This window comes from Triticum dicoccoides, chromosome 5A (genome assembly GCF_002162155.2).
Source record: "Triticum dicoccoides isolate Atlit2015 ecotype Zavitan chromosome 5A, WEW_v2.0, whole genome shotgun sequence".
Taxonomy (NCBI): Eukaryota; Viridiplantae; Streptophyta; class Magnoliopsida; order Poales; family Poaceae; genus Triticum; species Triticum dicoccoides.
The window spans coordinates 235808796-235832024 of NC_041388.1; positions in this window are offsets into that span (position 1 = coordinate 235808796).

Consider the following 23229-nt stretch of genomic DNA (forward strand, 5'->3'; position numbering starts at 1 on the left):
TATTCGACTACTCATTGATCTTCACTTATATATTTCGGAGTAGTTTGTCATTTGCTCTAGTGCTTCACTTATATCCTTTTAGAGAACGGTGGTTATTTTATGATATAGAAATAGATGAACTCTCGTGCTTCACTTATATTATTTTGAGAGTCTTAAATAGCATGGTAATTTGCTTAAATAATCCTAATATGCTAGGCATCCAAGAATAGTAAAAACTTTCTTATGAGTGTGTTGAATACTAAGAGAAGTTTGATGCTTGATGATTGTTTTGAGATATGGAGGTAATAATATCAAAGTCGTGCTAGTTGAGTAGTTGTGAATTTGAGGAATACTTGTGTTGAAGTTTGCAAGTCCCGTAGCATGCACGTGTGGTAAACGTTGTGTAACAAATTTGAAACATGAGGTGTTATTTGATTGTCATCCTTATAAGTGGCGGTCGGGGACGAGCAATGGTCTTCTCCTACAAATCTATCCCCCTAGGAGCATGCACATAGTGCTTGGTTTTTCATGACTTGTAGATTTTTGCAATAAGTATGTGAGTTCTTTATGACTAATGTTGAGTCCATGGATTATACGCACTCTCACCCTTCCATCATTGCTAGCCTCTTCGGTATCGTGCATTGCCCTTTATCACATTGAGAGTTGGTGCAAACTTCGCTAGTGCATCCAAACCCCGTGATATGATACGCTCTTTCACACATAAACCTCCTTTTATCTTCCTCAAAACAGCCACCATACCTACCTATTATGGCATTTCCATAGCCATTCCGAGATATATTGCCATGCAACTTTCCACCATTCCGTTTATCATGACACATTCATCATTGTCATATGCTTTGCATGATCATGTTGTTGACATCGTATTTGTGGCAAAGCCACCGTTCATAATTATTTCATACATGTCACTCATGAGTCATTGCACATCCCGGTACACCGCCGGAGGCCTTCATATAAATTAATACTTTGTTATAGTATCGAGTTGTAATCATTGAGTTGTAAATAAATAGAAGTGTGATGATCATCATTTTATAGAGCATTGTCCCAAGTGAGGAATAAAAAATAAGGGAAAGGCCATAAAAAAGAGAAGGCCCAAAAAAAGAGAAAGGCCATAAAAAAGAGAAGGCCCAAAAAAAGAGAGAAAAAGAGAGAAGGGAGAATGCTACTATCCTTTGCCACACTTGTGCTTCAAAGTAGCACCATAATCTTCATGATAGAGAGTCTTTTGTTTTGTCACTTTCATATACTAGTGGGAATTTTCATTATAGAACTTGGCTTGTATATTCCAACAATGGGCCTCCTCAAGTGCCCTAGGTCTTCGTGAGCAAGCAAGTTGGATGCACACCCACTTAGTTTCTTTTGTTGAGATTACATACATTTATAGCTCTAGTGCATCCGTTGCATGGCAATCCCTACTCCTTGCATTAACATCAGTCGGTGGGCATCTCCATAGCCCATTGATTAGCCTCGTTGATATGAGACTTTCTCCTTTTTGTCTTCTCCACATAACCCCCCTCATTATATTCTATTCCACCCATAGTGCTATGTCCATGGCTCGCGCTCATATATTGCGTGAAAGTTTATAGGTTTGAGATTACTAAAGTATGAAACAATTGCTTGGCATGTCATCGGGGTTGTGCATGATGAGAGCATTCTTGTGTGACAAAAATAGAGCATGACTAAACTATATGATTTTGTAGGGATGAACTTTCTTTGGCCATGTTAATTTGAGAGGACATAATTGATTAGTTATTATGCTTGAAGTATTATTATTTTTATGTCGATATGAACTTTTATCTTGAATCTTTCAGATCTGAATATTCATGCCACAATTAAGAAGAATTACATTGAAATTATGCCAAGTAGCACTCCGCATCAAAAATTCTGTTTTTATCATTTACCTACTCGAGGACGAGCAGGAGTTAAGCTTGGGGATGCTGATACGTCTCCAACGTGTCTATAATGCCATATTATATCATTTTTGGGACTAACCTATTAACCCAGAGCACACTGCCAGTTTCTGTTTTTACCTTGTTTTAGAATATCACAGAAAAGGAAAACCAAACGGAGTCCAATTGACCTGAAACTTCACGGAACTTATTTTTGGATCAGAAGAAGCCCAACAGACTTGGAGTGCACGTCAGGGGATCTACGAGGAGGCCACGAGGTAGGGGGCGCGCCCTCCACCCTCGTGGGCCCCTCGTGGCCCCCCTGACGTACTTCTTCCGCCTATATATATCTCCATATACCCTAAAAACATCAGTGAGCACAATAGATCGGGAGTTCCGCCGCCAGAAGCCTCCGTAGCCACCAAAAGCCAATCTAGACCCGTTCCGGCACCCTGCCAGAGGGGGCAATCCTTCTTCGGTGGCCATCTTCATCATCCCGGTGCTCTCCATGACGAGGAGGGAGTAGTTCTCCCTCGAGGCTGAGGGTATGTACCAGTAGCTATGTGTTTGATCTCTCTCTCTCTCTTGTGTTCTTGAGGTGATACGATCTTGATGTATCGCGAGCTTTGCTATGTTATTTGGATCCTATGATGTTTTCTCCCCCATCAACTCTCTTGTAATGGATTGAGTTTCCCCTTTGAAGTTATCTTATCAGATTGAGTCTTTAAAGATTTGAGAACACTTGATGTATGTCTTGCCATGCATATCTGTGGTGACAATGGGATATCACGTGATTCACTTGATGTATGTTTTGGTGATCAACTTGCGGGTTCCGCCCATGAACCTATGCATAGGGGTTGGCACATGTTATCATCGTGATTCTCCGGTAGGAAATTTGGGGAACAATTTGAGGTTCTATGTGTTGGTTGAATAGATGAATTTGAGATTGTGTCATGCATATCGTATAATCATACCCATGGATACTTGAGGTGACATTGGAGTATCTAGGTGACATTAGGGTTTTGGTTGATTTGTGTCTCAAGGTGTTATTCTAGTACGAACTCTAGGGTTGTTTGTGACACTTATAGGAATAGCCCAACGGATTGATTGGAAAGAATAACTTTGAGGTGGTTTCGTACCCTACCATAATCTCTTTGTTCGTTCTCCGCTATTAGTGACTTTGGAGTGACTCTTTGTTGCATGTCGAGGGATAGTTATGTGATCCAATTATGTTATTATTGTTGAGAGGACTTGCACTAGTGAAAGTATGAACCCTAGGCCTTGTTTCCTATCATTGCGATACCGTTTATTCTCACTTTTATCACTTGCTACCTTGCTGTTTTTATATTTTCAGATTACAAATACCTTTATCCACCATCCATATACCACTTGTATCACCATCTCTTCGCCGAACTAGTGCACCTATACAATTTACCATTGTATCGGGTGTGTTGGGGACACAAGATACTCTTTGTTATTTGGTTGCAGGGTTGATTGAGAGAGACCATCTTCATCCTACGCCTCCTACAGATTGATAAACGTTAGGTCATCCACTTGAGGGAAATTTGCTACTGTCCTACAAACCTCTACACTTGGAGGCCCAACAACGTCTACAGGAAGAAGGCTGTGTAGTAGACATCATGCTTTCATTGTACGATTTGTGGTAGTTTACTTTGATGACATATTGATTTATAGCAAATCTTTGGAGGAACATTTAAGTGTTGTTTTTATTCCTCTACGTGATGCACGTTTGTTTGGTAACCTTCAAAAGTGCACCTTTTGCACCGACCGAGTATCTTTTCTTGGCTATGTTGTTACTCCATAGGGAATTTAAGTTGATAAATCCAAGATTGAAGCTATTGAGAGTTGGCTGCAGCCCAAATCGGTCACACAAGTGAGGAGTTTCCTTGGCCTCGCTGGTTTCTATAGGCGTTTTGTGAGAGATTTCAGCACCATTACTGCACCTCTCAACGAGCTTACGAAGAAGGATGTGCCTTTTGTTTTGGGTACCGCACAGGAAGAAGCCTTCACGGTATTGAAAGATAAGTTGACACATGCTCCTTTACTCAAACTTCCTCATTTTAATAAGACTTTTGAGCTTGAATGTGATGCTAGTGGAATTGGATTAGGAGGTGTGTTATTACAAGATGGCAAACATGTTGCATACTTTTCTGAAAAATTGATTGGTCCTAGTCTGAACTATTCTACTTATGATACATAATTATATGCTCTTGTTCGGACATTAGAAACATGGCAACATTATTTATGGCCTGAGGAATTTGTTATACATTCTGATCATGAATCTTTGAAACACATCAAAAGTCAAGCAAAACTGAACCGTAGACATGCTAAATGGGTTGAATTCATTGAGACTTTCCCCTATGTCATTAAACACAAGAAGGGTAAAGAAAATGTTATTGCTGATGCATTATCTCGTCATTATACTATGCTTTCACAGCATGACTTTAAAATATTTGGTTTGGAGACCATCAAAGAACAATATGTGCATGGTGCTGAATTCAAAGATGTATTGTAGAATTTTAAGGAAGGGAGAACTTGGAACAAGTTCGTTCTTAACGATGGATTTGTGTTTCGTGCTAACAAGCTATGCATTCCAGCTAGCTCCGTCGTCTTTTATTGTTGCAGGAGGCGCATGGAGGAGGATTAATGGGACATTTTGGCGTCAAGAAGATGGAGGATATACTTGATACACATTTCTTTTGGCCAAAGATGAGATGGGATGTTGAGCGTTTTGTTGCACGCTGCACGACATGTCAAAAAGCTAAGTCATGACTCAATCCTCATGGTTTATATATGGCTTTGCCTGTACCTAGTGTTCCTTAGGAGGATATATCTATGGACTTTGTTTTAGGTTTACATCGAACAAAGAAGGGGAGGGTTAGCATATTTGTTGTCGTGGATAGGTTCTCGAAAATGGCACACTTTATACCATGCCATAAAAGCGATGATGATGTTAATGTTGCTGAGTTGTTCTTTCGTGAAATTATTCGCTTGCATGGTGTGCCAAATACTATTGTTTCAGATCGTGATACCAAATTTCTTAGCCACTTTTGGAGATGTTTATGGGCTAAGTTGGGGACTAAACTGCTTTTTAGTACTACTTGTCACCCCCAAACTGATGGACAAACCGAAGTAGTTAGAACATTGTCTACTATGCTTAGGGCTGTTTTGAAGAATAATAAGAAAAATGTGGGACGAATGCTTGCCTCATATTGAATTTGCTTATAATCGTTCATTGCATTCTACTACTAAGATGTGCCCTTTTGAAATTGTGTATGGTTTCCTACCTCGTGCACCTATTGATTTGTTGCCTCTTCCATCTTCGGAGAAGGTTAATTTTGGTGCTAAAGAACGTGCTGGATTGATTTTAAAAATGCATGAGTTAACTAAGGAAAAAAATGAGCGTATGAATGCTAAATATAAACTTGTTGGAGATAAGGGTAGAAAACATGTTGTGTTTGCACCTGGAGGTCTTGTTTGGTTACTGTCGGTGTTAAAACCGGCGGATCTCGGGTAGGGTGTCCTGAACTATGCATCTAAGGCGGATGGTAACAGGAGGCGGGAGACACGATGGTTACCCAGGTTTGGGCCCTCTCAATGGAGGTAATACCCTACTTCCTACTTGATTGATCTTGATGATATGAGTATTACAAGAGTTGATCTACCACGAGATCATAGAGGCTAAACCCTAGAAGCTAGCCTATGGTATGATTGTTGTTGTCCTATGGAATAAACCCTCCGGTTTATATAAACACCGGAGGGGGCTAGGGTTACACAGAGTCGGTTACAAGGAAGAAGATCTACATATCCGTATTGCCAAGCTTGCCTTCCACGTCAAGGATAGTCCCATCCGGACACGAGATGAAGTCTTCAATCTTGTATCTTCATAGTCCAACAGTCCGGCCAAAGGATATAGTCCGGCTGTCCGGAGACCCCCTAATCCAGGACTCTCTTAGTAGCCCCTGAACCAGGCTTCAATGACGATGTGTCCGGCGCGCAGATTTGTCTTCGGCATTGCAAGGCGGGTTCTTCCTTCGAATACTCCATAGAAGATTTTGAACACAAGGATAGTGTCTGGCTCTGCAAAACAAGTTCCACATACCATCGTAGAGAGAATAATATTTCCACAAATCTAATCTGCTGACACGTTTAGCAACATGACATCATGCCATGGCCCGGTCATTATTTGAACCGTTTTTCTCAACTAGCACTGCACATATCGCGAGGAGGTTTTCTTGACACGTCTTGTCGAAGCAGAGATCATGTCCCCTTATCACGGTATTCTCATCAATATGGGTATGGGTAACCCAACCACGCCATCAATTACGGCGTTCGGGGAATAAGCGATTTTACCAGGTAAGTGGGGAGGCACATCGCCTCTTCCGCCCTTATAAAGGGACAAAGATTCACCCTTTTTACCCACACCCTCTTCCTCGTTGCTTATCCATTCTCGCACACTCGAGCTCCAGCACCCAAGTTCACGTCTTTCTCGTTAAACCACTCCAATCATGTCCGGAGCGGGAGGCAAGTGGATGGTCTCCTCCGTCACGGAGGAGAACATCACAAAGCTACGGGAAACCGGATATCTGGCCGCGGACATCGCGCACCGGCTGCCAGATGCGGGGCAGATCATCCCTACGCCCGAACCCCATGAGAGGGTAGTTTTCCTTACCCACTTTGTCCGCGGACTGGGATTTCCCCTTCACCCGTTTGTCCGCGGGCTCATGTTCTACTACAGGCTGGATTTTCATGATTTGGCCCCCAATTTCATCCTCAACATTTCGGCGTTTATCGTCGTGTGCGAGGCCTTCCTCCGCATCAGGCCCCACTTCGGCCTGTGGCTGAAGACCTTCAATGTTAAACCGAAGGTGGTGGTCAGCCAGCAAGCAGAGTGCGGAGGCGCCATGGTGGGCAAAATGCCTAATGTCACCTGGCTCGAAGGCTCCTATGTGGAGACCATAAAGGGGTGGCAATTGGGGTAGTTCTACATCACCGAGCCGTGCGACACCAACTGGGTGGCTGCCCCTGAATTTCGATCCGGAATCCCCATGCGGCTCACTTCCTGGAAAGAGAAAGGCTTGTCCTGGGGTTCCCCGGTAGAGCTGACCGGACTCCAGACCTACATCAAGAACATGATGAGCAAGCACCAGACGTCGGATCCTCCCGTGTCAACGATGGGTATTCAGTTTGTGGGAGTTCGACCCGGCCAAGCACCAGACGCTGCAAGAGCTCTTCAACACGACGCACAAGGACGTCTGGAAGGTGTTGTTCAAGGGCACCGAGGTACCTCCTCCCCTTACCGAGGACCGCGGACTCAGCGCAAAGCGCCATACCAATCCGGTAAGTTTTCATATCTCACAGGATATGTATTTTCCCCAGTTTAATCATGTGCGGGATCTAAGCTTCCATGCCATTAACATGACTGGGTAGAGACAGCGGAGCATATCGATTGCCCAGCCCCCCTACCTGAAGATCCTGCAGATGCTCTCCTAACAGAGATGCTGGTTCCAGCGCCTTACGAGGTGCCGGTGAAGAAGGCCAAGGGGACCCGAAAGGGTCTCCAGCGCAAGGTTATATCGGACTCATCGTCCGATAACTCCGAAGCGCACTCCTCCCACAATAACGAGGAGGATGAAGAGGAAAGTTCTCCCCCCCAGCCGGGGGAGACAAGAAAAGGAAGGCCGCCCCAACCGGGGAGGCCGAAGGGTCCAAGAAGGGAAGGACCCTCCTTCCGGACTTCTCCACGACAGCCGCCTACACCGACGATGAGTGGTTACCCAGGGACAAGCCCCTAGCGAAGTCATAAGTATCTGGATACCATAGTAATCCATGGTATGTTTTATTGCACTGCTTCTCCTTATGCCAAATATGATTATGCAGTCCATCCCGAGCCCGTCTCGACGTATCTTCGTCGGACGGTTCTTTAGACTCGTCGGATATGAGTAGCAATTCACTTTTGTCCGCCTCCACCCCTTGCCCTACGGACAACGTTGAGGTGTTGTCTCAAAAGGCACCGAGCTGCGGGGAGGTAGTCCTGGGGGCACCTCGAGAAGACCTTCCGGACCTTGGGCGCAAAGGGATAAAGACTCCTACGAGCTCCAAGTTCGTCCCCAGCCGAACGTTGCGCCGGAACCTTCGGTGGTTCCGGACTCCGGCAGGCGATCCCCCATTAAGAGGGGCAAGCCGCCCGTGCTGGTGGCCTTTGTTCATCCAGAGGCACCGGACAACTTGCTGGAAGCGCTTCGCGGCGCTTCCATCGACGAAGAGCACCACACTATTATGAGTGCGGTGATCGAGAAAGTTCAGTCCGCCAAAAACGGACTAACCGAAGCTTGTACTAGCCTCCTAACAGGCTTTCAGGTAAGCAATCAAAATATAGGAAAATATTACCGCATAGACAGTAGCCCCTGATGCTCTGTTTGGCGTTCACGAAGAAAGGCCGAATAGAGGATCAAATAATGACTCGGGAGTCTAATCAGAATATGTCTATGTGCATATGCAGGCTTCACTGCTGGCCACTGCCGCACGTACTGCGAAAGTCGCTACACTGAAGCAGGACCTTAAGCGGTCCGAGGAAGAGCTCGGCCTTACCAAGAGGCAGCTCGAGGAGAGCAAAGGTAAGCAATACCTTGTCTATATATTAGAAAGAAATTCAGTTGTAAATTAATAGGATCATCATGAATTTGTCAGGGGCCATGACCGAGGTGGCAACCCTGAAGAAGGCGATGTCCGAGGCTGAAGACAAAGCGGCCAAGGAGCGCATTGAGCGGGAAAAGCAAGAAGCCTGGGTAGGCGAGGTGCAGCAAGAGCTCGAGGCTCTCGCCAAAAAACATGAGTCCTTGGAGCTTGACTCTAAGACGCGAGAGTCCGAGCTTGCGAAGGCGCTCGAAAGTGCACGGAGCGCCAAGGCTGAAGCCCACAAGGCCATCCAGGAGATTGATGCGGTGAAGAAGATAGCAGCGGGTAAGGCATTCATTATGCAAAGCAAGCATGTGAAGGAAACTTTCCTTTTACTTACCTGAGTTCGGAGATCTCCAGGAGCGTTCGCAGGTCTTCCCCGCAGTGTACTGGATGCCGCGGAGTTTTACCGAGCTGAGTAGGGGAGCTCGATGGAAAAGTTGTTCTGGTCTCAGTATACTGGGACCGAACACCCAATGCCCTTGAGCGACCAGCTGAAGCAACTGGTCGAGCTTCACAAGGTGGGCGAACAGGCCATGAAGGGTCTTATAGTCCGGATGTGGCCTAGCCATCCCTTGCCTAGCAGCTACTTCGGTCTGGTGAGGCGGCTTGTGGATGCCTGCCCACGGCTTGAAGTCATAAAGCGGTCCGTCTGCATCGAGGGTGCGCGCAGGGCTTTTGCCCGGGAAAAGGTGCACTGGGCGAAGCTGGACGCCGTAAAGCTGGTGAAGGAGGGGCCGCCAGAGGGCAAGGAGCATCGCTGCCCCTAAATCTATTATGACAGTGTCCTGAAGGGTTCCCGCCTTGTAGCGGAGGAATGTGCTAGAGATGTAATTTTTGAATGAACATGCTCATGTGATCCTGTAATGTGAAACGAGTTCATTTGCGCTATGCAACGCTTTTTGAATTTAAAATATTACCTTTTGTGCGGCCGTTTATAAAATATGAGAGTTGTCCATTCGTCGGCTTCTGCCCCCATGTAACTAGTATTGGGTGTTCGGGATAAACCGGAGCACTCTTTATCCCAATTTTGGGTCCTTCGAGGGAGGTGTTCAGCACAACGAACCAGGCAATCGGACTATAAGGCTTTATCACTCTCACTTAGCCATAGAAGTCTACAATTTTAAATTTTGGCGAAGCCCCTAGTATTCGGAAGGCCAAATTTGAGGCACTATATACGCCTAAGTCGGGCAAGGCTGACTCCTCGCCTGAAGCGGAAAAAGCCTTTAAGGACTTGAGACCTCTCGAATAGCGACCAACTCTCGCCTTATCATGACAGTCAGTTTTCGGCTTTCTCTACTGAGGTGCTCGTCCGGAAGAACCGGGACACAATCATAGTAGTTCTCCCAGCGCCACCTTAGCTGATATAGCGGAATGTAAGGTACCAAAACATGGGAGCCAGGCAAACCCAACTATTGACCCAAGACATGGTTCGGAGCTGATGCATATAATGCTATACGTTTGGGGTGCCGCACTGTCGAAAGTGTTCGGACTTCTCACGCCGTATTATGGGGTAAACGAAAGCCCCTGGCGTACGGACCGTACCAGAATGTACGGGTGCAAGTTGTCGTAAATGAACATATAAGAAAAAAGGGATGGATAATGCAATATTAGACTAATGCTATGCATTGTTATTTAAATAATACGTCGAAGCGTACTGATACAAGTAGTGTGATAAGCAAAAAATAGGACTATTTGACATGTCCTATCCAAGGTCAACCTACGTATGGGTAGTAAAAATCGGGTATATCAATTGTTATTAGAGACCACCTGGGGGTTCCCTTGTACGTCTTAGCTTCTTGCCTCCTTGGTTGTTCCTTCCCGTAATGTGTCCGGCAATCATACTGCCGGAAAGGGCTTCCAGATAGCAAGGTCCTGAAAGAGAAAAAAATGATAAAGGTATGCAGCCCCTAGGGCGGTTAAGCCGCATTGCGGGACGTGCCTCGATCGTGCCCCCGCCTATGCCCATGGTATTTTCAGTGCGTAATTATGTACGTGCGGCATGGATTTTGTCGCTTGACTGGGACTGGGACAGGGGCCGAATTTCTAGGCGAGCTCTGAACATGCCAGGCGATCCTATTGCAGGTTACTCCGGACTCGCATGAAAGTGTCCGGGGGCTGTATCGCCGAATTGGCGGTTTTCCTTAAAAGGCTGCTTTGTGCTTCTGCTGCGAGGGCCGCAGTGTGCTCTTCCGCGCGGAGCGAGCATTCTTTGTTTCCATTGACTGTTATGACCCCCCTAGGTCCTGGCATCTTGAGATTGAGGTATGCGTAATGCGGTACCACATTGAATTTTGCAAATGCGGTTCACCCGAGTGGTGCATGATAGCCACTACGAAACGGCACTATATCGAAGATTAACTCCTCACTTCGGAAGTTGTCTGGAGATCCGAAGACCACTTCTAGTGTGATTGTGCCCGTGCAATGGGCCTCTACACCTGGGATGATGCCCTTAAAGGTGGTTTTGGTGGGTTTGATCCTCGAGGGATCTATACCCATTTTGCACCCTGTATCTTGATAGAGCAGGTTCAGGCTGCTACTGCCGTCCATAAGGACTCAAGTGAGGTGAAATCCGTCGATGATGGGGTCTAGGACCAATGCGGCGGATCCGCCATGACGGATACTAGTAGGGTGGTCCCTGCGATCGAAGGTGATCGGACAATAGGAACATGGGTTGAACTTTGGGGCGACAGGCTCCATCGCATAGACGTCCCTTAGTACATGCTTCCGTTCCCTCTTGGGAATGTTGGTTGCTTATATCATGTTCACTGTCTTCACTTGTGGGGGGAACCTCTTATGTCCTCCCGTGTTCGGTGGCTGGGGCTCCTACTCATCATCACTATGCAGCCTCTTGTCCTTGTTTTCGGCATTCAACTTGCCGGCCTGCTTGAACACCCAGCATTCTCTGTTGGTGTGATTGGCTGGCTTATCGGGGGTGCCATGGATTTGACACGAGTGATCAAGTATGCAATCCAAACTGGACAGGCCCGGAGTACTTCTTTTGAATGGCTTTTTCCGCTGGCCGGATCTAGAGCCTCTAAATCCGGCATTGACTGCCGTATCATCGGCATTATCACCGTTGTTGCGGTGCTTGTGTATGTTACGACGTGGTCTGCCGTTGGCATCTTTGGTATCCGAAGTGCCCAGATTCTTTGATGTGTTATTGCTGCGAGCCAGCCAGCTATCCTCGCCCATGCAATAGCGGGTCATGAGTGTCGTGAGGGCTGCCATAGACTTCGGCTTCTCCTGGCCGAGGTGCCGGGCGAGCCACTCTTCACGGATGTTATGCTTGAATGCCGCTAAGGCCTCTGCATCCGGACAGTCAACAATTTGGTTTTTCTTAGTTAGAAACCGTGTCCAGAATTGCCTGGCCGATTCCCCTGGCTGCTCAGTTATATGGCTCAAGTCATCAGCATCCGGTGGTCGCCCATAAGTGCCCTGGAAGTTGTCAAGGAATGCGTCTTCCAAATCCTCCCAACTGCCGACGAAGTCTGCTGGCAACCTATTCAGCCAATGCCGAGTGGGTCCTTTGAGTTTTAGTGGGAGGTACTTGATGGCATGCAGATCATCACCGCAAGCCGTGTGGATGTGGAGGAGGAAATCCTCAATCCATACAACGGGATCTGTTGTACCATCATACAATTCGATATTTACGGGTTTAAAACCCTCCGGGAATTCGTGATCCATAACTTCATCAGTGAAGCATAGTGGGTGTGCGGCGCCTCTGTGCCGGGCTATATCACCACGCAGTTCATATGAGTCTTGTCTGCTGTATTCGGCCCGGCCGGATTTACTTTTAGTGTATCCGGCGTGACGGTCATTGTCCCCCGTTGGTGCATGCCCCCATGACCCGTATATCGACCTTGCATGGTTTTCCATGCTTTCCAATACGTCTCGCAGGTCCCGTGTGTTGCCGCGGGCCTTGGTATTTTTGTTTGAGTGGCGGCTGGGTGCAGGCTAAACTTCAGGCTGAAATGCCTCTTTGGCTCGGCCACGAGGTGGCCGGTCAGCCGCATCGTACACTGGTGATGTAGGTTTCAATGCTTCCTCCTCGAGTCGGGGTAGCGACCTGCACTTTGGGTAACTCTTGGAGGGGCGCTCGAGTTCGTATTCCTCGGCCGCAAGGACTTCGGTCCATCTGTCTACTAGCAAATCTTGATCAACTCGAAGCTGTTGTTGCTTTTTCTTCAAGCTATTTGTTGGGGCTATAAGCCGGCGCTTGAAGCGCTCCTGCTCGACGGGATCCTCAGGGACGATAAATTCTTCGTCGCCGAGGCTCACCTCGTCTTCGGAGAGAGGCATGTAATTGTCCTCCTCCGATTCTCTATCTGCTGCCCGCTATGGAGGGCTAGCTTGTTCACCCTCCCGCTTTAAATCGTGCTGGAGGGGATTGTTGTCGTCTTCGGCACTATCCGTAGTGTTATTATCTCTTGTGATGGTATCACTACTTTTGCTATGGCGGGACTTAGAGCGGCGCCGCTGACGTTGGCACTTGGGTTGCTTCTTGGAGGGGTCATCCCCCACTGTCTTGTCGCCATTGCCTTCTTTGGGGGTGTCCACCATGTATATATCATATGATGAGGTGGCGGTCCAGCGCCCTGTGGGCGGTGGTTCCTGTTCGGCTCCTACATCGTCGTCCATACCGTCGATGTCTTCGGAGTCGAAGTCGAGCATGTCGGTTAAATCGTCGACAGTGGCTACTAAGTGGGTGGTGGGTGGGGAGCGAATTTCTTCGTCGTCCGCATCCCATTCTAACCGGACATAGTTCGGCCAAGGTTCTCCTGAGAAGGAGAGAGACCTTAATGAATTTAGCACGTCGCCGATAGGTGAGTGCTGAAAGATATCCGCGGAGGTGAACTCCATGATCGGCGCCCAATCTGATTCGATAGGCACGGACGCAGGCGGCTCGGAGTCCATGGCCGGAGACGAATCCAGTGGTTCGGCAACACGGCCCTCGTAAGGGGTGAAGTCAGTATCCGGCTCCATCGCCACTGAGAGTGCGGCCTCCATGGCGGGGTCTATCCCCCCGTCCTTGGATGGCGCTTTTTGCTCCGGATTGAGGGCCGGAGTAGTTGCGGGTGTGATCTCCCGAACACTATCCGACGGTAGAGTTATGTCATGCTCGTCGTGATTGTGCGGTGCACCTGACATGGGCCCGAATCCGTCGAAGATCAAGTGTCCGGGGATGTCGGCAGTGTAGTTTAAGTTTCCGAACCTGACCTGATGGCTAGGGGCGTAGCTCCCGATTTGCTCCAGATGGCCAAGCGAGTTGGCCCGCAGTGCGAAGCACCGAATACGAAGATCTGTCCGAGGAGGAAAACCTCACCCTGGACCACATTGTTACCGATGATCGAAGGAGCCATCAAGCCTTATGGTGATGGCACAGTGGAACTCTCAATGAAAGCACCAATGTCGGTGTCAAAACCGGCGGATCTCGGGTAGGGGGTCCCAAACTGTGCATCTAAGGCGGATGGTAACAGGAGGCGGGGGACACGATGTTTACACAGGTTCGGGCCCTCTCGATGGAGGTAATACCCTACTTCCTGCTTGATTGATCTAGATGATATGAGTATTACAAGAGTTGATCTACCACGAGATCGTAGCGGCTAAAGCCTAGAAGCTAGCCTATGGTATGATTGTTGTTATCCTATGGACTAAACCCTCCGGTTTATATAGACACCAGAGGGGCTAGGGTTACACAGAGTCGGTTACAAGGAAGAAGATCTACATATCCGTATTGCCAAGCTTGCCTTCCACGCCAAGGAGAGTCCCATCCGGACACGGGACGAAGTCTTCAATCTTGTATCTTCATAGTCCAATAGCCCGGCCAAAGGATATAGTCCGGCTCCCTCAGTTACATTTGCGTAAGGATAGATTTCCTAATTTGTGCAAATCAAAGCTAATGCCACGTGCTGCTGGTCCTTTTAAGGTGTTAGTGAAAATAAATGATAATGCATATAAACTTGAGCTGCCTTCAGATTTTGGGGTTAGTCCCACTTTTAACATTGCAGATTTGAAGCCTTATTTGGGTGATGAAGATGAGCTTTCATCGACGACGACTTCATTTCAAGAAGGGGAGGATGATGAGGACATCAATAACATTGTTACACCCACAACCCCTGCCACTACTAGGGAAAACATTATACACATAATCTTAGCAGCAGCGAGGTTTAAAAACAAACGCTACTGCTAATTAGTAGTAGCGGGCCCCAGAAAACCGCGCTAGTAATTGCCCAATAGCAGTAGTGCTCTAGGTGAAATGAGTGTTACTACTACGATTGCCACGGTGTTGCCCTCAGGCTAGATATAGTAGTAGCGCCCATCTCCTGGACGTGCTGCTCCTAAAGTACTTAGTAGCGGCATTTTTCTTTAAAACTCGCAGCTGCTAAGTATCATCCCCTCTTGCAACTAATTAAGTTTAGTCCCATACTGCTAAGCGAACAAGGTGTTCGCCACCTTAAATATGTTACTTCTCGAACTATCTCGAGCAGTTAGTCTTCATTGAACTGTATGTGTAGGATTTGTGGCTGCAATATGAATCTTCACCTGTGCCTATACAGGTACGGTGAGGATTCATGTTGACTATTTAGATTCTACACAAAAAGATCAATGATGACCAATGTATATTTTTGATGTTTTTAGATGCTTAGCCTTAGCCGTAGCTTTTGATATTGGGCTTAGCAGTAGCGTGCTCCCTATACCCATGCTACTGCTATAACAAAATAAAACACGCAGCCTGGCCCCCCGCACGGTCATCTCTCTCAGTCGTCCCCCTCCGCCCGACGCCGACAGCTGCGGTTAGGGTTTCTCCTCCGACACCACGCACCACCACCGCCGCCGCTGAAGCTAATGCTCCCCCCTCTCGCTGCCCCTCTGCTAGCTGCTCCTCCACCCTCTCGCCGCCCACTCTATCGCTGCCCGCGAGCTCTTGTCGGGCGCCTTTGGCTGACTACCCTTGATCCCCTTGCCGGTCGCTGTCGTCGCCCCGTCTCATAGGAAAGTCACCGACCTTCCCCTCGTCAGCACCCCCGACCGAGGTCACCATGCCATCCCCCCTCCTCGTCAGAACCCCCGAGGGTTTCCCTACCTAGATGCAGTGAGGGCTTACAAATTTCATATGGATAACTAGATGCTTTTGTTTTTCTATAATAAGTTATTTTTTGCAAAATGTAGGTGCCAGTTTAGTTGAAATGCTTTGGTAGGTGGTACAACTATTTAATTTGCAAGTGCTAACTTAATCCCAATTAAATTTGCCACTTGTTTATTAATCAGTTATCTTAGGCAATAGGGGCCAAATTAGATGAAATGTGTCTTGGTAGGTGGTACCTTGATTTGGTAGATAACTTATTACAGATCTTAGGATTATACCTTTGGTAGGGGCCAAATAGTTTTTTTTGGCGATAGGTGCCCCTGAAATTGCTTCTCGCGGAAGAATCTCTTCATCTAGAGATATTCTAGAAGGTGTTAGTAACTAATTGAGAACTTGTTGTCTGTGAGTCTTGTTGGCTGATTTGGCATTAGCCTGCTAGCTGTTGGTTCTATTATAAAAGGTGTTAGTAAGTTAATTGAGAACTTGTAGTTTACATTTTGGGATCGGGTTCCACTAAGAAAATATAACTGAAGAAGAACCAAAAATATCACATGCTACTGTTTTTCTTTCCTGTGAAGTGGATCGTTAATCCTTTGCTCATATTGCTTTAGGAAAATGGCGCCACCACCACCACCACCATGTGACTGTGCAAGCCAAGGTGTGCCAATAGCCTTGCAACTGGCAAGCTGTTCGGCATCTACCTCCAGCCGAGTTTCCGTCATGCGGCGATAAGAAATTAGATGAAATGTAACAACTATTTTATTTTTAGTGTTGGCATTACTGCATTGTGTCATTTTGCTTTTTTTACACAGACCGTCCCATGCAATGTGAGGTTGAAATTCAACAAGCTGACAGGAGACACTATGACATTTGAGGCTCTCGGGGGATGTACACTATGGAGGTCGAGAAAGGACGCAATATGTCACAGATTGGAGGAGATGGATGGGACCGTTTCCTCGCCCGCATGCGTCTTACTGGTGGTGAGTTGATCAGCTTCTCCTTCAGAGCAGAAAGACCCAAGCTGGCTATCATTTATCTCAACCTAGTGGAAGATGACGAAGATAATGAACATGATGAAGATGATGAAGATGATGAAGATAATGAGGACCCACTCGATGAAGATGATGAGAACCCACTTCATGTAGCAATCGTAGCTCAAAGAATGAGGCTGCGCGAGGAGGAGGTGTGCAACCTATGGGACATAATTCCGCCACGTGATGACTTTGTCGGGGTGCCATTCGTGACCCGCCTGACAAGTACCATGGTCGATCGGCATGAAATGGTATGTTATACTGACTGTAGTAATTTGATGATATATATATATATATATGCTTTATTGTTATACTTACAAATGCAAATTATCTGATGATATGCTTAGTGAATCCGATGATATGCTTAGTGTAGAGTCCAATGATATGCTTTGTGGAATCTAGTCGATGATATGCTTTAGTGTAGAGTCTGATCACATGCTTATTAGTGTAGAATCCAAGGAACTATTAGTAGTGTAGATAATACATATATACTTATTAGTAGAATTCATGCTTAATTAGTACAAATGCGTAGTACTATGTCTTTTGATAGTGTAGAAATCTATACTTAATAGAAATATATTTGGAAGAGTATGTGCGAGGCTATTTATTAATTGATATGTTTTTCTTATTCAGAAAATGCCAAAGAACCTATCTGTGAGTTGTGGTATCGAGCATGATGAAGAAGGCTCAGCTGGACTACGCCTTACCGCAAGGGGCTCCATCACCACCTGTACTTACCGCATGGACACAGATGGTCGCACACACTTAAACTTGGTTGGGTGGAAGAGATTCCTCGTTGGCAAGAATCTTCGTGTTGGACAGGCCATCCTAATTACTATCAGGAACACACACCGCCCAGGCTTGAGGATGATGATCATTGTCCATATCATCAAGCTAGAACTACATATGTGTGTGTGGCTATATCATCTAGAACTACATTTAATGATCGTCGTCGATATCATGTAGAACTACATATGATGATCATCGTCGATATCATCTAGAACTATATATGATGATCGTCATCGATATCACCTTTGTACTGCTTGAGGATGCATATGATGATCGTTATTGAGTAATTTGGAACGGAGGTACTACTACCTAGTACCTATAATGCTTTATGAAATTGATATCTCGTAGTACCTAGTATCTGGAAATTGCAGTTTATTGAAATTGAAACTGGGTAGGAAAATGGGTAGGAAGCAGGGAAAAATGATGAAACACATAGCAGTAGCGCGGGGCTAGGAAAGCGATACAACTAAGTAATAGTAGCGTGTTCTGGAAAAGCGCTCCTGATATAGTCAATAGTAGTAGCATGGGTGCAAACCGTGCTCCTACTAACAGTTAGTTGTAGCGCCTTATTGGTAGCGCGGCTGCCCGCGCTGCTGATAGCCTCAAAACCCGCGCTACTACTAGGGTTTTCCCTAGTAGTGTGCTGCTATACATACTAGACCAATTACTAGAGCTCGCGCACGCCAATTGAATTATTAGGTACTTCCGTTTCTTGGTAACGATTCTAATGTTCATGAGAATATGATGCTTCCTAAATTGGATACATTTGTTTGGCTTACAAATGAAGGGCCTAGTTTGGACAAGAAAGATGAACCTTGGAGAAAGTTCAAGCATGGAGATGATGGCATGTGCAAGGGGATCAAGAACGGAGTTACAAGTGATGATTTCAGGACTTTGAAGCCACTTCATAAATTTTGTCCAGAGGCTATTCTAGGTGCTGCGTCACCTTATTATTGGGCTAGGCCCAGTTATTTTCGAAATACTTAAGTATAAGATGTTTTTAGAGTCCGTATTTGTGGGGAAACAAGAGTTAGGGTTTGTTTCGGACCCCTCCTCCTAGGGTCACGAAATTCCCCCCTCTTCCTCCATATAAACATCCCTTAGGGCGTCGTTTAGACTTTGGGTTTTGTTTAGATTGAAGTTCGCCATAGCTGCAACTTCGCGTACTTCGTTTGTGTTCAACGACCAGACAAAGGCGTCACAGAACCCCACCTTTGATCAATGAAGTTTTCCTCTTATATTTGCAATATCCAGATTGCAATCTTAGTTTCTTGCTTGTTCTTCGTTTTCCTGCAGGAAATTGACCTTCGTGGTCAGGTTGATCATGCTCCGGCATGGTCAATAACCTCTCGAAGTTGGTTTAGCGATTGCTAAGGCACGACGTCCTCTCACATTCGTAGTCGGATCGTCAAAGTCGACTTCCTCCAAAATGATAGCCACCATCTCATCGAAATATGGGACACCTTTGCCTCTATCATACCATCGTCTCTCAAGGCACCACATGGACCGATGACATGAGCGCGTGCAAGGGTTATCGAGAACAAGGTTAACTCTCTCATTGTTGAACTCCCCTTTGACCCACTTGAGACATGGATACTACCTCAAATGGAGATGCTTTGTGTGGTTAGGTACCAAGGAAGCAACCAAGGAGAAGTTATGGTGCAAGATGGACGTCAAGCGCATGAAGAGAATCTGCCCAGTCTAGAAAGACCGGCACAACTGCCCATGTACCGCCCAACTACCGCCCGGGTGGCACAAAGGCTTGCCTACCGCCAAACTATCGGTCACACTTTGGCGATCGAGCGATGCAAGGCCGGTACATCACCGGTTTATCCCCGTAACAGCCACCAGACTAGTATAACCGCCCCAAGCACCGGTACAACCACTGAGCACATTCGGAAGAACCTCCAGGAACCAGTACCTGAGCACCCAGCAGTACAACCGCTCCCATGACCGGTACTACCGCCCTGCCTATGCGCAGTGAAAGGGGTTTCATCCCATGTATCCCCAACTTACACATTGGACTATATATACTTGTCCCTTAGCTCCATACTAGGGCTAGCGTTGTGTTAGCTCATATGTGAGATAGAGCTTCACTCATCCATCCGGATCTACTCACCGAGAGAGACCGTCGCCTCTTCGAAGAAGATCCACTTGGATTCAAGACCCTTAATGGGAAGACCTCAAGACCTCCTTTCGGAAAAGAACCAGTTACCTATGTATCGTCCTTTGTTGGATTCGGATAATGTATTTCTTTGTGTTTCGAGGATCTAGCATATGTGTGATCGTATCTTGTTGGTTTGAGTGATTCTCTTGTGTCCCCCTTCGTGTTTCCCCCTTATGTTCTTAGTGTTCATCGCAGGATCCGCTCCTTTCATGAAAGATCGGCCGTATAGGGTTCCACCCAACATCAAAAAGTCCTACTTAGGGGCCGAATTTGGGGGTCCTCTGGGACTCCTGCACAAGCTTAAAGTATTTTCTACATTCCCATGCTCGTCGCGAGCATTTTTAGTATGTGTGGCTCCAAAGTGGACTCTGAATGACAAAGTTATGACAATTTTAGTGAACACCAGTCTTTCATATGTCAGTCCTTGAAAGAACTTCATTTTCTCAGGACGCGTTCTGGCGCATCGCCCCAAAATTTTATGTCCTCCATAGTGGATATATTGTTTCCACATATATATTGACCATGCCAGGAATTCCCTCCTATTATTGGTTGTCACACACGTATGTTATGACATGCCACACGGCAAAAACAAGGAGAATAAGGCTTATAGTCGCCTTATTTTCTTGAATTTCAACCAAAAGGGATTCTCCAGATAATAGAGCATGTGTAGAATGCCAAGTTTGTCCTTACCAGGCAGAGTAATGTTTATACTCACCATAATCCCTCGGATTTATTCCAAAGTAGTGTCAATGGTTTCAGAAACTTGTTTGAAAAGCATCGGCAAATGATGTTCGTTTACTTTCGGTGATGAGGACATCAATACCACTGTTACACCCACAGCCCCTGCTGCTATACATATTGGACCAATTACTAGAGCTCGCGCACGCCAATTAAATTATCAGGTACATTCGTTTCTTGGTAATGATTCTAATGTTCATGAGAATATGATGCTGCCTAAATTGGATACATTTGTTTTGCTTACAAATGAAGGGCCTGTCATGGATAAGAGGGATGAAAACTGGAGCAAGACCAAGCATGGAGATGATGGCATGTGCAAGGGGATCAAGAACGGAGTTACAAGTGATGACTTCAGGACTTTGGAGCCACCATAAGGAGTGCATGAAGCCTTTGATGAAATATACAAGATGCCACTTCATAAATTTCGTCCAGAGGCTATTCTAGGTGCTGCATCACCTTATTATTGGGCTGGGCCCATGTATTTTCAAAATACATAAGTATAGGCTGTTTTTAGAGTTCGTATGTGTGGGGAAACAAGAGTTAGGGTAGGTTTCGAACCCCTCCTCCAAGGGCCACGAAATTCCCCCCTCTTCATTCATATATACAGCCCTTAGGGCGTTGTTAAGACTTTGGGTTTTGTTTAGATTAAAGTTCGCCATAGCTGCAACTTCGCGTACTTCGTTTGTGTTCAACGACCAAACAAAGGCGTCACCGAACCCCTCCTTTGAACAATAAAGCTTTCCTCTTATATTCGCAATATCAAGATTGCAATTTTAGTTTCTTGCTTGTTCTTCGTTTGCATGCAGGAAACAAACCTTCGTGGTTAGGTTGATCGTGCTCCGGCGTGGTCAATAACCTCTCGGAGTTGGTTTAGTGATTTCTAAGGTGCGACGTCCTCGCACGTTCGTAGTCGGATCGTCAAAGTCGACTTCCTCCAAAACGATAGCCACCATCTCATTGAAAGACGGGACACCTATGCCTCTATCAAGTGGTATCAGATTTTCAGGTTGCGAGGTGAGAATTTATAGTCTTTCATAGTTTAGATCGAGTCTATTCTTCATATCTACAGTCCACGAAAAAGCCAAAAAAGGGTTAGTTCATCATATCCGAGCCAGTCTGAGCCTTTGCATAGTCTTTTCAGTATTTTGCTTTGTTGAATTTGCGGTTGCATCGTCGTGTCTAGTTGCTGGTCTTAGAGTCTAGTCTTTTAGAGTTTCGAGTTATGGTCATAAGTTGTCACGCCGCCGCCGCACCATCATCATTGCCCCTGCCATCTACCACCACCGCTTATCCGCCACTGATCCATCTCCATATACCATCACCAATCCGTATCCATATTCCACCACCAATCCGTATCCATATACCAGCACCAATCCATATCCATATACCACCACCAATTCGTATCCATATACCACCACCGCTGCCATATCCTACCACCATATATCCACCACCAATCCGAGTTCCTTTCATATTAGGTTTGTTTTCGAGATCGTCTAATTTTCGATTCGTGTTTCCTTGCCTGAGTAGGTTTCAAAAAAAAAGAGTCTGGAGACCCCCAGGCAGTTTTTAGGCCAAAATTTTCGCAGGCAAAAATATTTTTCCCTATCCTATTTTTAGGCTTTTCTAAATCTTTTGAGCCACGTGCCATGATAGTGATTTTTTGCCGCACTTTTTCGTCGTCGCTGCCCTGATTTCCGAAAAAAAGTAAAAAAAAATTCCATGCCCATCCTATCAGTTTGACGATGGAAGAGTTTCGAGACACTCACCATTATAGTGATTTTTCGCAAAAAAAGGAGGAGCGCACAAAAACAAAAAAGAGGAGCACCAAAAAAATAGAGCGAAAAAAATTCGAGAGTGTGCTTTTCCCTTGTTTACGTGCAGCGTCATGATTTTGTTAGTGTTCTAGGCTCGTGTCTCTAGCACGGTCTAGCCTAGGACCAGCACAGTACCGTCGTTGAGCGTTTATTCAACTTTGCATCTCTGAATTGATTATTGCTGACCCTTTTTGCTACCATATTATAAGCCTTCCCACTCTCCCTGGTAATCGCTCTATCCAAGCGTTGAGAATTTTGACTACGACGGTTGCTGATCACCGCCTGCTGCTGGGTAAGAACTGGTAAGAATTTGAGATTTTCTTGAAGGATTTGTGACACTCACCACGACCTCTTGTTAGTAGTCTGGAGGATCATTTCTGGTGTTTTTCTATTGCTGCTAACCATGGCAGGATCATAAGCCGATGAGAATGACTAGGAGAACATGACAAATAAGGAGTTGCATGATAAATTTCATCAAATGATGAGTGGATAGGTGCAAGATGTGCTCAACAAATTTGAAGAGGCCATGGAGAAGATATATGGCATGGAGAAGACGTTCGGAACAAAGCTCGATAACAAGTTTAATGAATTGCTCGCGCGTCTTCCACCACCACCACCGGCTGCACCTAACGCGCCTCTACAACAACAACAATAACAATGGCAACGACTACCTCCATGTTGCGAAATAGCCCTCCGCCGAGCGAGCCGTGTCCCGCTTGCGCCTGGCCAAATTGTTGGTGCTGCTGTTGATACTTCTGTGGCTCCTGCAGCTGATGCAGAGGAGGATGATTACGTGCGAGATTACGAGGATGAGGTTGATCAAAATCCAAACTACGTGCAACCACCAGCACCACAAACACCAGGTCGTCCACATGCCAATAATGGCAATGGTAGTGCTCCCCCTCAGGTACGAGATCATGACCATCTGCCTAAACTGAAATTGAATATTCCACCATTTGAGGGTAGATATGTTCCTGATATATATCTTACTTGGGAGTTAGAAACTGAACAACGA